Source organism: Schistosoma haematobium, chromosome 7 (assembly GCF_000699445.3).
Source record: "Schistosoma haematobium chromosome 7, whole genome shotgun sequence".
NCBI lineage: Eukaryota > Metazoa > Platyhelminthes > Trematoda > Strigeidida > Schistosomatidae > Schistosoma > Schistosoma haematobium.
In genome coordinates this window covers 7,859,931-7,876,961 of record NC_067202.1, presented here as the reverse complement: position 1 = coordinate 7,876,961, position 17,031 = coordinate 7,859,931, and the positions used below count along the sequence as shown (strand labels likewise).

Here is a 17,031-nt window from a genome sequence, read left to right as displayed (position 1 = left end):
ATCATAACGCAAAGTTACACCTATAGGTCAATATGATATTATTTAAGTCTTACTGTAGACTAAGTCAATATCATAGTGCATTATGCTTAGTCTATAGAATTGAAAGCTAGATCCTTTGTATTTATAGTTATTAATAGTCAGTACCATATAAGAATTCAGTCTTCACCTTAGTAACACATCTTACAACAGTAATGAATGACGTATATTTCTCACAATTGATTGATCACTGGGTGGTGATCAATGTCATGCTTGTCTAGTCCTTATTAGTGCAGATCGAATGTTATCGATCATGTTGCAATGTGGCCACCAGTCTAGGTGACTCGACACTGCGAGCACTATGTATTGAGATTTAGATGGCATTCGATCTGCGCTAATAAGGACTAGACAAGCATGACATTGATCACCACCCAGTGATCAATCAATTGTGATTACATCTCAGTCCTACAGGAGGTTAGTCACGGCTCGGATAGCTCAGTGGTAACGTCTCTGACTGTGAAGCTGGGTGACACGAGATCGAATGCGCCAGGGAGCACCGGTTCCCTCAAGATTATAGGTACACCTTGCTGACGTGTGCCAAGTAGCACGAAACCCGGGTCCAGGGTTTCCTGTTGACTACCTCCAACTGCCATCTAGACGTATATTTCTATTCCAAAAAAGAATATGACTTATGTAGAAAGTTTCTAATAATCTTTCTTTTTTTGATAGGTTCCAAAATACACATACCTTAAATCTAGGCTCTTTTAACAACCACCTTTAATCATACAATGTTTATTACTATTATTATTCACAAAGACTGTATCCTACGGATGATTGATTACTTACTCAATGATTTGATTGAATTCATTTATTATATACATCACAAATGAAGTATATCATTATTTTATTAGGCCATTCTACCGATTTGAATTCACTTCATTCATATATATGTATATATGAATGACAATTAGTAATGAATTATTAAGTCAAAACAAATGGATCATTCTGAAAGGAAAAAAATGAATGAAAGTTTGATATTCTGACATATTATATATAAATAATTTTAGTAATAACTTTCCTTCATCCAGAAATACCTTTTATACACAGACTTCATATTTTGTTGTTGTTGTTGTTGACATTCAAATAGTACCTTTTGTAAATGACAAAGAAATAATGTAATCGATTTTTAAGGACAAATAATGAAAACAAAATTATCAGTTTAGGGGTTGTGGAGATTGATAAGTTTTTGATTGAGATCATGAACCGATTGATGTTGGATCACCACTGAAGACCTGGAAGTACTGGACGGCCATTTCGTCCTATTGTGAGACTCCTCAGCAGTACGCATCCAAGATCCCACTCGTGGGATTTGAACCCAGGGCCTTCAGTCTCGTGCACGAACACTTAACCTACTGGACCACAGAACCAGCGTCCAATGGTGTTAGTGTCTAACGTCAAACAATCCATGAAGTTGCGCGACCATCTTCTATTGTACTGAGGTAGACACCCGTTTTTACCCGACACGGATTAGCTCCACTGGTCACGGCTTCTCACCAGAATTCTCGGAATTCTGGTAGGTTAAAATGTCAGTCACTATGGAATTGATGAGAATAAATGAACGAAAACGATATTTAGGATATTGATGCATTTTGCAACAAAAAACAAACAAACATACATACAGAATAGATATCAATAGTTTTGTTTGTGTGTGTTTTGTTCAGGGAAGGAAAAACTCTTACTGTAATTCAGACATTCATTTGGTTATATATATATATAAGTATTCTCACTTACTTACCAAGTATTCTTATTAGCACATATTTGCTTTTCCTGTTTGTGTATTATCTGTGATAAATACTATCAATATACTTTTTTTGATGGAGTTTTGTTCTCTGAGTTGGATGGTTTAGTCGTGGAGCTTTCATCGCCCTTCTGAACGACATCATCAGCACAAACTTCAGATAGAATATATCTACAAGTATTCTGTCATTCTTAATACACCGACGATCTAATAGTTTACGTATGTATTCTTCTGAAATTTATCCATTCTAGTTATCTTTACCGTAGTTTAAACTGAATTAAAATAATCCATTGTATGATTGAATAAAATTAAATAGAGTTTAGCGAGGAAAATTTTCTTTTCGATGAAATTATCTATTCAAGTCGTATATTCGTATTTATATTTGTATGGTAAATATTTGTGTTTATAGAAGGATAGAAAAGACTCGAGAGATTGCAAATAACAAATGAGGTTATGTAATAATCAGGAGGTAAGAGAAGAATAGAAAGATGAAAATGACTTACAGGTTAGAATGACAAAAGATAATTGTCCATTTGATAAGCAAGTAGATTATTCAATTAACCCAGACCACTGCTCGTATCCTCCTGTCAGTATCAGTTCAAATCCTTATAAGTACAACTGAACTATCATTAGATGACTCATGAATTCAACTATTAAATTATTATAATATCCACAAAACCCCTATCTGATTATAATAATCATATGCTCACTAGTGACGGTCTCCAAGAGGTATTTTCTGAAGTTCTAGTGAGAAGCCGTGATCAGTGGAGTACAACCGGGTCTGTTGTGAGATAATAAATCACTGAAGACAATGGTGGATATGTCGCTTAATTTCGTAAATTAGTTGAAGTTAGACATTAACACTAATGGATGCCGGCTTACTGGTCTAGACGTTAAACGCTCGTGTGTGAGACTGATCAATCTTCGGTTTGAATCTCGCGAGGCGGGATCATGGATGCGCACTGCTGAGGAGTCCCAAAATAGAAAGAAACGGCCGTCCAGTACTCCCAGGTTTTTCATGGTAGTCTATCTTCAATTGACTCATGAATTCAGCTATTAAATTATTATTAATTTGTTCAGTAATATAGCTTTTACTTGCCTGTTTGCGCTGAATATGGGTTTAGAAGAGTTATTTTTAGTGAATCGGACGACAGATGATGACATGATTACGTATAGTATATTAGTTTATAGTTAATATTTGTTATCATGCAGACAATCATACAACATGTACGTGATCATAAAGTAATGCATGACACATTTGAAGTGAAATCTTAATGTAGATAGAGCTACACTAATACGTTATAAACTTACAAAAAGCAGTGGTTTTGATAAGTTTTCAAAGATAAAAATGGTTCTGTTATTTTTAACCCTCAATGTGACTACTAAAGCAAAGTAAGTTCAGTGTAATTTGTGTTTAGCATTTCGGCGGTAACTAATAAACCTTCTAAACGAAGAAAAACTCATGCATTTTGAACCTTACGGTTCGCTTATTTTGAAATGCTTTTTTTCCTACAAAATCGATTGGAAACTGATTTTTTATTGTTAAGACGCTTAACCACTAAATATGAGTTTTAATCAATCGACGATACATTCAGGTCAAACATTTTAGCATTCGGTTAACGATTATTTTTATTAATATCAGATGGGTTTTGTGGATATTATAATAATTTCAATTGTTAAGATCATGAGTCAGTTGAAGCTAGACCACCATGAAAATCTTGGAAGTACTGGACGGCCGTTTCGTCCTGGTATGGGACTCCTCAGTAGTGCGCACCCACGACCAGTGGAGTTCAACCAGGTCTGTTGTGAGATAGTAACTCACTGAAGACAATGGTGGATGTGTCGCTCATTTTCGTGGATTAGTTGAAGTTAGACATTAACACCGTTGGATGCCGGCCCAGTTGTCTAGTGGTTAAGTGCTCGCGCGTGAAACCAGCAGGTCCTGGGTTCGAAACTCGCAGGTGGCGAGGTCGTCGATGCGCACTGCTGAGGAGTCCCACAACGGGACGAAACTGCCGTCCAGTAATTCCAAGATTTCCGTGGTGGTCTAGCTTCAACTGACTCATGATCTTAACCATTGAGATTATTTTATTCCACAAACGCATTTGTTCAAATCAATAAATACAGTTGTTTCTTAAACACCAAATAAAACATCACTGAAGTACATTAATTCTACTAATAATAAGAGACTAATAGTACTTAGATTTCGTGTCATTTTCAATTTTGTTCCAAATTTTTCATTTATACTTTACAACTGTCATAGTCAAAACAATATGATTGACACTACTGATTTAATTAAAAGATATTACTGATTTTAGTTTCTAATATATTCTCTTAAGCGTCAGTATAGGGTTGTGGCGATTGTTGAATTATATTTAATTGATATCATGAACCGATCAATTTTAAACCACCATTGCAAACCTGAGAGCACTGGACGGCTGTTTCGTCCAAGTGTGGGACTCTTCAACAGTGTGCATCCACAACCTCTCACACGGGAATCACCCAGTGCTTCCAAGTTTTCGATGGTGGTCTAATATTAATCGTTTCATGATCTTAATAAAAATATAGCGGACAAATGCTATATTAGATTGTTTAAAGTGTTCTGCTCCAAAAAATTATCTAGATAGTACATTTTTCATGTGTACTAAAGAAATAAAAGGCATCAACCGGAAACTTTTAATTTATTTTTGAGCTGATATCCTTTTGATGTATGAACGGTATTATTAAGGTCATTTCCGGTCCCATAACGGACTGATTATAATCATCTGTAACTAGAGAAAATAAAACGGAAATGAAGAGGACGTAACAACTAAAGAAATAATTACTATAATAGGTCCGTCAGTCAGTCACGTTTGCAATAAAACTTGTGCCAAGTTATTTGTTGATATACAGTTCAGGCTAGATATAATTCAAATTGGCTAAACTTTCTAGGAACGGTATTCGTGTAAATCATTTGTATGGAAGGAAGTTTAATCAATGGAGTCCGTGTTAAAAACGATTAAACAGTTAAAGTTCCTATAATCTCACTTGTGGAATGGGATATACATGCAGGTATAAGCAGATTTGTCTTCTCAGTGAAGTAGGCATCGATGTGGCGAATAAAGGATAGGAGCGATTTCGTTTCACGGAAAGATTTCGGTATATTATTTCGGTCCAAGAAATTCACTAGAATGAATTTATTTAATTAATGGCAAAGAGTTACGGATGTTATAACTAAGAGTTTCTGCATATTGAATTGCTTCATTGAATGTAAATGATAGTTATATAGTACACTCTTGTGGGCCAGGGTAATTTTACATTGGTCTTCAGGAGAACCAGACACCATCCAGACCTTCACGTGACAACCCAAACAGTGCAGATCAATCCCGTTTAACAGGAGAGTCAGACACCACCCAGGTTTCAATTTTGTAACCCGAGCAGTACAGTTCAATCCCGCTTCACAGGAGAACCAGACACTGTATAGGCTTTAACGCTACAATCTGAATAGTAAAGCTCAATCCCGTGGCGCAACCACACAGGTACCAAGCACCCTGGTGGACCATTCGCACCATTCATATACACATTCACGTCACATGTACAGTTATTTCGATCCATGATCGCATGAATCAATTATGCACAGCACGAACAGACCAAAGCTAACCTATTCCGCTTACACAACAATCAAACTCATTTATGTTATCAATGGCGACATGCTTTACAATGTCCCAATGATAATGGCTCTTGAGAACACTGAAAAGCAACCACCAGTATGAATGAAATCGGTTAACCAGCAAAGTAATTTTGTGCATGAACAGTCAGTAAAACTTGCCAAAGCAATGCTGAACCATCCATAATACCAATGGTGAACTTCCAGTCTCATATGAGACCTTCAGCTCTACATAGCCATATAGCTTTATTAGATATTTTGAAGAAAAAGACCAGGCTAAATTTAAGTCTCCTCTACCATTAATGGTAGAGTCCAAGATTACTACATCAAGATTCATAGTCTAAGCTACAGTCGATTCAAAGTATAAATAGTCTTTGAACGGATTCCAACCTTAATTTATCCATTAAGCGAACACTACTAAGAATAAACGTTCAGTATTCTGTCAGTGGTCAAACACATAATTTGTGCATTAAAATACGTGGCTCATTGTTATAGAGGCTGCGAATTATGTAACTCAGAAGACGTTGGTACTTGGAGGTTTGTTTTGTGACTTGTTTCAGGAAAGACGATTTGTAGGAATACCTGGGTCCTAAGTCCATTACTGTATGAAAATTGGATAACGCCTTACCATTTATGGTTATGCTAGTTACTGAATATTCGTTATCCAAACGAATTTTTAAATGATAAAGCAGGGTTGTTACGATTATTAATTAGTTGAGAATAATTATTGATGTGAACAAATGCTTAGTTGTACATACACTAATTGAAGTACTCAGAGTAGACTGTTTATAATAGCTGTACAACATTTGTGTTTGTTCGCAAAAGTATAACAATTAACTAATGGAAACTAAACTGGACGATAAGAAACATCAATATCATTATTAGAAAGGATTTAAATGTTCCCTTTGTCGACAATCTTGACTGGAGTTTGATCAGCCCTTTTTGATATATGTTCATCTTATGCTGAATGCTTTGATAAAGCTACTTTTCATGAGTTTTTATAGAACTGTAAAGTATTCACGAATTTGACTAAAAGCAATCTGTTATATAATAAAGACGACTTCTGTGATTATAATATAGTATCTGATGAGAAGTAGATTTATTCAGTTGTCAGAAATGTTTATCACTAATTGACATCGAAAGTTATTCTCAAAGCGGTAAGTGGTAAACACGTATGACAATGTGTATTAAACTACTTGAATATTTTTAAAACAAATTAATTCTTAATGAAAACATTGATCAGTCAAGTACATTTGATTTTCTATAATAACGCTTAGGTGTACTTTTTATTAGTGACTTTTAAAAACCGTTAACAAACAATGTAGAACAAGTGTAGTACACGAGACCACAGACGGGAACAACTAGATGTATTTTTATACATTACAGAATATCTTGGTAAAATCTGAAAACCATACAGTAAATAATTCATTTGCAAAATGTCCATCAATTGTGTCAGACGTTATTGTTCTTTCGTTTCTATACCAATCACTTTCTGTTATCATTCTCTTCGCTTCGATCTTTTCAACCTTCCACCGCCAGATATTCTACTTTCTATCGGTCATACATACTACATACATCTGTTGACATCAGTAGCACACACTACACCAGTAACTTCACCATCAGTGTATTTTATTAAATTTATTGTTTTGCTTGTAATGTTTTATAAATCAGACACTATCTTGAATTTCTCCACCATCTTTCAGCAGTTAGGATCAAATTTCTATAAAGATTGAAAATAGTTTACATTACAGACTGAATTCAATTAAATAACAATGTAAAACGATAGGAATCGCAACTTCTGGAAGGCAACTTTGTAGTTAAAGCTAACTTGCTGACTGAGAAGTCGGAAAGTTCTGATATCTATTCACAATAATGTTGTATATGAACATTATTGAGTAGTTACACGAAACTATTACTTAATAATGGCCAATATCATGCCACCTAATCCTTCAAATGATTATCTAATTCTCTCAATTGAGTTAAAGTATGACAAGTAGTCAGAGTGCATCAACATCATGTGCACTGTGTTTTGACGTTTGCTGGTTGGAAATCATCTGAAACAAACCCAGGAACTATGTTTCTTGCTAGGCCGATTTCATCTGTAAGCCCTATATGCACTCATGTAGAAAATGGATAACTCAGTAGAAATGTTCATGATTGAGCTCCTGAGAGAGGGGTGTTAAAATTTCAAAAATATGGTCTTTTCCATCAAGACTATAGGCATCCCTTGTTGACATCATCATTTTATCAAATTTATTCATTTCATCAAAACAAATCAAACTGAAATCAGTGATTGTTATAATAGAATTTATTGTTGTACCATTGAACTATAGAAATCTAGCTGATCATTTCCTATAAAAAGTAATTTTTGCGCATAGGTATGTATGTGTGTCCTGTTCAAACAGTCAAACTGATATGAATTTTATATGTAACGTAATAGAAGAATAAAACAGTTACCGATATGAAATGCCAATCAAGATGTTTGAAAATCTTTGTTGAATCTACTTAATCACCTTGTCTTGATACATTTTTTTGAATGACATATAAAAATATAGAAATAAAACCATGTATATTCCATCTGCTAAACGAGCTCAATAGATACCTGAATATTTTAGCTTAGAAACGTTCATTTAAATATTTTTAAAAGTTTGAGAGCCATCGAAAGTTTACAAAACCTATCTCAATTTTTATTTACTGTGTTTAAAAACTGCTTAATTTAGATTCTAATAGTTGATGTCGAATGTGAAACAGGTATGCACTTCAGGCAATGGATGAATGGTTTCGCAAGATCATGAACCGATTGAAGTCACACATTAACACCATTGGATACCAGCTGATTGGATTAAATGTCAAGCATTCGCAAGACTGAGGTCCTTGGTTCGGGTTGTATGTGTGTGGAATCGTGGATACGTACTACTGAAGAGTCCCTTACTAGGACGAAACGGCCGTCCAATGCTTCCATGTTTTCAATGGTGAGCTAGCTCAGATCGACTCATGAACTCAATTGTTGAGTTCAATGAATGGTATAAATGCTTGAAATAATTGTCACTAATTAAATACTTTCACTGTCTAACAAATTTCGGATTGTGACATGGTTGAACTACACTGGCCAAGGTTTCTGACTAGAACTCCAAGAAATACATCTTAAAGCCAGTTACAAGTGAGCTCATAATGATTATGATCAGAAAGGGGGATTTTTGATATTGTAGTGATGGTGGACGGTGGAGCGATTTCATGGATTGTTTGAAGTTTGAAATTAACACCGTTGGATGACGGCTTAGTGGTCTAGAGGCTTAGTGTCCACTCGCGAGAACGAGAGTCCTGGGTTCGATTCCCGTGTGCGGGATCATGGGTGTGCATTGCTGAAGATTCGCATAGTAGGATGAAACGGACGTTCAGTGCTTTCAGGTTTTCCGCGGTGATCTAGCTTTAATCAACCCATGAATTCAATTATTAAATAACTACAATCTACACAAAACCCCATTTCTTATATTGTAGTCATTGCTTAACTAATATATCACTGATAGTATTGAATGATGTCCGCTTAATTCTTCAAACGGATAAAAGTTTAGAATGTAGATCATTGGCTCATGATTCAGTGATTCGAAACATACAGTACTCAGGTTTTGACTTAAAGGTCATACGTTTTATTCTATGAATGAACTTTTACGCTGACAAACAAAAGATTTTAAATTATTAGAAAGTAGTGTAAATTAACGTTAAAATAAATAATTTTCATAAATGTAAACTTTGATAAATATTAGTACAGTGTGAACAAGCATGATGTAACGAAATACTCTCATTGATAGCATAGTAACAAAAACAAAAAAAAATATTGTCAGTACAGGGTTGTAGAGATTATTAAGTTTTTGATTGAGATCATGAATCGATTAATGTTAGAACACCATAGAAAACCTGGAAGCACTGGATGGTCAATTCGTCTTATTGTGCGCATCCACGATCCCATGAGCGGGATCACAATGAAAAACAAAAATATTGATTTAAATAAACTAGCTGATTATCAGATAGTTATCAATGAAATATTGTAATGAAATCAAGCGTTAAAACGACCCTTTGGTCACGTTATCAATGTAACTGTTATAACTTGTGAACCTGTGTGCCCCGTTTATTGTATAACGCAACGATACTGCTAATCAGAGAGTGGCGAATTATCGATCGAACCAGTGACGCATAAAACATGTGCAAGCAGCCTACAGTCCTTATTGGTCTCGCTTCCTGTCTAGCCGAGCCAGTTAAGTCCAGAACACAAATCTCAGCCTCTGCAATATCAATCATTTATTTCAAACATACGGGGTTTATATACCAATCAAACCAACCACAACGTACCATAAAATAGAAAATAACATTTGTACAATATTTGGCCAGAATTTGCTGTGAATGAGGGAAGTAGTGATTAACAGACAGGGAATAATTCAAGAATAGTAAATCGTATAATAATAGTTCATTGATCAAAATAAAACTCATAATAAGAGGGACATGAATATGAACAGTTTATTTGTACAACAATTACACGATAAAAATATACTCATACTATTGGTCCATAGATGGATCCCAAAAATTACCATTCATTATTCTTATCGGGATATAACAATAACTATTTGGTTAAGTAAGTAAAAACTATATAACTTACAATGCTTGATTCACAATTATTGCAATAAATCAAAGAAAATTCATTCAGTTACATGAATGGATCCTTAAAAGTTATCATTCATTATGCTAATCGAAACCTAACAAGAATAAATATTTCATTTGTTCAATGATACATTATGGATCAACCAATGATACTAAAAGATTTTAGTGGAATAAATCAAGAGTAATAGGTCTTTTTCTGAAATTAAATGGTGGCTGTAGGCAGTCGACAGGAAACCTTGGACCCGGGTTTCGTGCTACTTGACACTCGTCAGCAAGGTGTACCTGTAATCTTGAGGGAACTGGTTCTCTCTGGCGGATTCGATCTTGTGTCACCGCCATCTAATCTCAATATATAGTGCCCGCAATGTCGAGTCACCTAGACTTGTGGCTACATTGCAACATGATCGATAGCATGCGATCTGCACTAATAAGGACTAGACATGAATAACAGTGATCGCCACCCAGTGATCAATCTATTGTGATTAGATTAGATGAACCAGTAGGTTAGTTGAATTTATTTATTTATTCAGTTACTTAATTCGAATTATAAATATTGATTAATTTGAACAGTTTTCTATTTTCATCCGTTCAGTTTACCTTTTATAATAATGGTTCATAGACTATTGTCTATTTTTATGACTATTATTACTACTATTATTATATAAATGAGTAGTATATGAACCAGTTAACTTCAACTAACTATTTAGGTCATTTTATTCTATTAATAAAAAGGGAGAGAGAGAGAGAAAGAGAGAAGTATTTTCGTCTATTTTTCTTTTATTTATTATTTCCTATGAGTGAATTCATACAAACTTAGCCTAGTTCAAATAGGTGTGGTTTACAATTTGACAATAATAATAATTGGGAATTTATGTTAGTTATATATTCAATCTATAATTTTAATAGGCGTTTTATTCCTTTTTCTTTTTCTTTCTTTTTCTTCTAAAAAAAACAAGTCAATGAACTTATTTATTTTAAATTAATTTTTCCAGAGAAGAAAGAACAAGTGAAGTTGTTTCAATGAAGAAAAATCGTTTTTTTTTTTGTTTTCGTTTCGACGAGTTCTCTTCGTTGGAACGTCTTCATTGCTTGCTTTTTGTTTTTTACCGGTATAGAGGTTGTGGAGATTATTAAGTTTTTGATTGAAATCATTGATGTTAGGCCACCGTCGGAAACCTGGAAGCACTGGACAGCCATTTCGTCCTACTTCAGAACTCCTCTGCAATGCGCATCCACGATCCCGCTAGCGGGATTACAACCAAAGGCCTTCAGTCTCGCATGCGAACGCTTAACCTACTGGACCACTGAGTCAATATCCAATGGTGTTAGTGTCTAACATCAAACAATCCATGAGATTGCGCGACCACCTTCCATTGTACTGAGGTAGATACCTGTCTCTACCCGACATGGATTAGCTCCACTGGTCACGGTTTCTTACTAGAACTCCGAGAATCCCCTCACGAAACTAGTCACTGGTGGTGATTTTTGATGAATTATTTGGTCGCTTTCGTTGTTTTTTTCTCTAGCTGAATAGTTAAACTATACAAGCAAAAAATTAGCGCATTTAGAGATATCCCAGTGAGTTGAAATAAATAAATTTTCTGATGTTTCCTAACTTAGTGTAGGCTTCTTTCTTCAGAGAATAAATAATCAAATCAAACTTAATCCAAGTTTAAATAGTACAAAGAAACAACGTAAGCGTATTATATGCAATCACTCAAAAAACAGGTCTGAACAATTCAATGTTATGTCATTTCAGTCAAGGTGATTTATAAGCGACATTTATGTACGTTTGTGTGTGTATGCGTGCACTGTGTCGCTGTTCTTCTTTACTATTTAAACTTGGTTGAAATTTGATCTGGTTATTCATTGATTCTCTGATGAAGTGGCTTACATTATGTCACGAAACGTCAGAAAAATCTAGTTTTTCTACTCATTGGGATATTACAACCATATTTGTTTATTTATTTATGATCATCTACCCAATGCTCAATTTATTCGAAATTATCAAGTTAAACCTTGGTAATGATGCCCATATGCAAGAACTAAGTCATTTTATTAACAAATTACTGTTACTTACGATCTCATTTCCTTCATAGTTTAAAACGTTCAACAGTAGTATATAACAATCTACATTGAAATGTATGATTTTATTGTTTGTTTTTGTATTCTCTTAATTCACTGTTTTGTTTTAAACTCTCAGTTTAGTCAAATTAACCAAAAGCATGTCAGTATATTAGTCAACAATATACTAAGGAGCTTTCTAGTTGATGAGAAATTCTAAAACTGGTTGAACTGAGTTTATGCCATAAATTTTGTAATGTTCCCTCCATAATAACTCACATTGTACTGACAAACAACCATCTTAATAGACTGAGCATACAGAAAATTTTTATGATGTTTGTAAATGATTGGTATAGTGTTGCAGAGATAGTGGAGTTTTGATTGAGATCATGAACCGATTAATTTTAGAACATTATTGAAAACCTGGTAGCACTGGATGGCTATTTCATCCTACTATTGGACACCTCAGGAGTGCGCAACCATAGAAGACAATGGAAGATGATCACATAATATCGTGAATCGATTGAAGTTAAACATTACCACGTTGGATGATGGCTCAGTGGTCTAGAAGTTAGGCGTCCATGTGCGATATCGAAAATCCTGAGATCAATTCTTGTGCACGGGATCATGAGTGTGCACTGTTGGAGAGTTTAACGCTAGGACTAAACGGCCGTCTAGTGCCTTCATGTTTTCGATCGTGGTCTAACATTGATCGATTCATGATCTCAATATAAAAATGAGTTTTTACCATTAAAATACAGTATGAAAACAAATGGCATTATATCGTGCTGTTATTTAATATCGAAACACACAAGAGTACCCGGCTTTTTCAAGTATTTACTTTTTACATGGGAAAAATGACTTGGTTGCTCTAAATGAAATCATAGTTTCTAACTGCTCCGTAGACTGAGTCTCCAATCTATATTGATTCGTTTGAAATAAATGAAATTTCATAATTCACATTTTTTAAGCTGAGTTTTTGTAATTCACTCTGTTTCATTTTGAAAGTCATTTTAAAGATTAAAATATTTAATAATTTTACTTAGAATAAGGCAACTGCTTTAACAGAATCACTAAGTGAAAAGCCTATATATTAAATGTAGATATGATAGGACAAATGATTTAAATAAAATGTTGATCAGTCGAGACTACTAGACTTTCACTTTCTAAGTGGATAGGAATAGTCAGAAGAAAACTCTAGGTTTCATGCTTATCTTACTCGTCAGATAGACCTACTTTCTATAATATGGCAATTGATGACCTGTGATCGATTAGTTGAGATATTTAATTCTTACTGTAGGTCGGTTGTGGTTCTAATACTCTAATGGTAATGTGACCAACCTTCGAAGATGAAAAGAATTTGTTGATGTTAGATGTTATCAGTGTATTCTAATTGAAACCTTATGTAGACTGGTAATTTTTTATGAGTTCGTGCGCGAGCCTTACAGGTCCTAGGTTTGAATCTCGCGAGGTGGGATCATGAATGCGCACTGTTGAGGGGTCCCACAATAGGACGAAACAGCCGTCCAATACTTCCAGGTTTTCCATGGTGGTCTAGCTTTAATTGACTCATGGTTTCAACTATTGAAATTATTATAATATCCATAAAAGCCTCTTCTGATGTTAAGTTTATTTTCGTCTAATTTTAAAAATGATATTCTTCATATCAAGGACTTTATTTGATTTAAAATTACAATCAGTATGAAAGAATGGTACTATTGTAATTACTGATGAAAAATAGCCTTAAGAAGTAGAATTATCTCGTCCCAGAGAAAGTTGGAATTGTTATATTATGGGTCCATTCATGTATTAAGAACTGTAGTTACCGGAGCATATAAAAAGTAATGAACTAAGAGTGAAAATTATTGACCAGAAAATAGCCAAACTTACTGTGTTAATATGGATTAAAGAATCATCAAGAACAATTATGTCCATCCAAATTGTAATTTACTAAGAACATTCGGAAAAAATAAAGATAACTTGAGACTTTCCCATCACCCATGAAGCTTTTAGATAAATTCTTATATACGAAAGGTAATAACAGTATCTGACTGTATTATCTTGAAATAGAAGTGGTTCGTCAGAATGATAACTTCAATCTTCTATTTATTGCGAGAGCATAAGACTGTTTTGTCAATGAAAAGAAGAAAACCGGAATGTAGGAAGGGATAGACAGATTCATTAACCACTAATTAATTATTATCCACAATAATGATATTTATAGTAATAATAACAAATTAATCATCATTATAAACATTTAGTTGATCATTAATGTGTGAATGGACTGAACCAGCAATTCATCAGTAGACTAATATATAAGTATAATTTGCAAAATCAATACAATAACTGACTTGACTGGGAAATATAGTTTATCAATGAATTATTTATTTGCCTACTCTTGAACATTGATGTTTTATTTATTAGAAACCAACGTCTTATAATAACTATGATAACTTTTCATTTCATGTATTATTGTTAACACTATCTTCAGAAGTCACCAAACAAGTCCCATAGTAGAAAAATACCGACATGACAATATAATGCAAGTTATTCTTTTCTATTATTCTAACAAGTCTTACTTATCTGTTCTTAGTTAATTTAGGTATTCTTTGATTTCATAGTATAGTTTTCTTTTAAAAACTCAAGGGTGTTTTGTGAATATTATGGTAATTTCAATAGCTGAGATTATAAGTTAATTGAAGCTAGACCACCATGAAAAACCTGGAAGCACTGGACGGTTGTTTTGTCTTATTGTGAGTCTCCTCAGCAATGCGCAGCTACGATCCCGCCTCACGAAATTCAAACCCATGACTTGTCGGTCTCGCGCGAGAACGCTTATCATCTAGACCAGTCAGCCGGCATCCATTAGTGTTAATGTCTAACTTCAATTAATCCACTATTCTAGCAACTTTTTCTTGTCTGTTCTTAGTTAATTTAGGTATTCTTTTATTTTACAGTGTAGTTTTCTTTTAAAAACACAAGAGTAAAATATCTGAAAATAATGCATAACTTGAAATAAGTTCACTTAGTGTTGTTTGCTTGTATCTCTACATTGTTGTTTACGACTGCAATTGATCCGGCTTACGAGTTCCAAATAGGACGAAACGCGCATCAAACTAGATTCTACTGCTAGCTAATAACCATCTTTGCTTATAATGCTTGTGAATTAAAGCAATACTGAAGCAATACGCACAGTATGCACATATGTCTGCAAGAGAAAGACTGATCAATTGAAGTCCTAAACATCAATCAGAAGATTCAAGTATACAATACCAAGTGAATCAAAACTTTACTCCATTGCACAAGCAACTGACTAACAAGACTCAGAAGATAATTGGATTTCGGAATGTCGTTTGAAGCGATCGGTACTTAGTTCAAGTCCCATAGTAAACATCAACTCTGCGATGAAAGTACATCCAGCTGGCGAGTCTTAAATAGGACGAAACTCCCTTCCTTGTTTCCATTGCTAGCCACTATCCATTTTTGCTTAAACTTAGAATAAGATTTGATCAAATTGATCTAGAACACCTAGTATATTTAGATATATTGTTCAGAGTTTCATTTATAATTAGTTTTATACATTCATCATTTATACAATCAACGAGATAAGTAATTAATTTAATATGAATGACAACGTAATTCTATGGTTTACTACTCAACATAATATAAATTTCCATAATCATTATTACGAAATTCGTATTAAACAATAACAATAAGGAATTATGTGTAGTAAAACTAGAAGAATGAAAGAAGATAACATGAACATGAACATGAAGATAATGTAAACTTATTCTTTACAATATAATATACAATTAAAAACAAAAGAATAGATAACATGCAATGGAAATGTGGTTTACATATTTCATTTAGTTAGAATGTTTTCTGTATTGAAACAAAATATCTAATGGAATCTATTCATTAATATAAAGCATGTATGGTTTGAGATTACCTTATTTGAAATCTAAGACTTTTATAACAAAAGTTATTGAGAATTGAAAAGGTATTGGTTGTAAACTTAACGATATCAATCAAGTAATAGATAGTAGACATTAGATGAGGTGGTATAGAAGTAATATGCATTGAGCATTCATTTATACAACATCTTCATAATCTTTGAAGTAGTTTTACTCATTCAAAAAATCAAACATGATGTATATGTATACATATATATTTACATTATTAGTGTAGGCGAGATATCCGTCTATCAACCAAAGGACGTGTTTACTGTCTAGCACTTCATTCCATCCTACTTTTTGGCAGTGAAACATGGCCGGTAAGAGTAGAAGATATTCGTAGGTTACTAGTATTCTATCATAGGTGTCTTCGAAATATTGCTCGTATATCCTGGGACCATCGAGTAAGTAACGCAGTTATTAGGAAACGGGTACTAGGTAAGGATGGCAAACCAATTGATGACGTAGTGAAACTTCATCAATAGAGATGGCTGGGACATGTGTTACGTATGCCCAACCACTGACTGCCTCGACGAGTGATGTTCAGTGGTATAGGAGTAGATTGGAGGAAAGCTAGGGGAGACCAGATCAAAACATGGCACAAATCCACGAAGCCACTGAGAAGTGGACGGAGTCATGTTGGTAGGTGTAGACTACCTGGTTGGGGACAGCGAGATGATAGCAACCGATGGTTAGAGACCTTAAATGACATGGCTGAAAATCGTTTGCAATGGCGCAGGTGCATACACTCTTTGTGTTCTCCCAAATTCTAATCTTCTGAATTCTTCATGTCCCTTTATTTTCTTCTTTTTTCAAATTTATTTCACTGGATTATACTCTTCAAATAACATCTCCAAACCCTAATCTTTCCGATTACTGCTTATACTCTTACTACCTCTACTACTACGTGATTTGAATCGACCACTGCATCTCTGTGCTAA

General features: G+C 34.2%; 2 protein-coding genes across 2 annotated transcripts in view; one reads left to right on the top strand and one right to left on the bottom strand.

Moving 5' to 3' along the window:
• Window positions 1–17,031, top strand: part of MS3_00009531 (uncharacterized protein) — a gene marked incomplete at its 3' end in the record, with an annotated part of 59,546 nt that overhangs the window by 12,796 nt on the left and 29,719 nt on the right. The gene's annotated exons all lie outside the window — the stretch shown is intronic.
• Window positions 13,955–17,031, bottom strand: part of CRLS1 (cardiolipin synthase) — a 46,908-nt gene continuing 43,831 nt past the window's right edge. Inside the window, exons 7-8 of the mRNA XM_051217909.1 lie at window positions 14,028–14,262; window positions 13,955–13,986 (exon numbers count right to left, since the gene is read on the bottom strand). The gene's annotated coding sequence lies outside the window, so the exon portion shown is untranslated. The remainder of the gene's footprint in view (window positions 13,987–14,027; window positions 14,263–17,031) is intronic.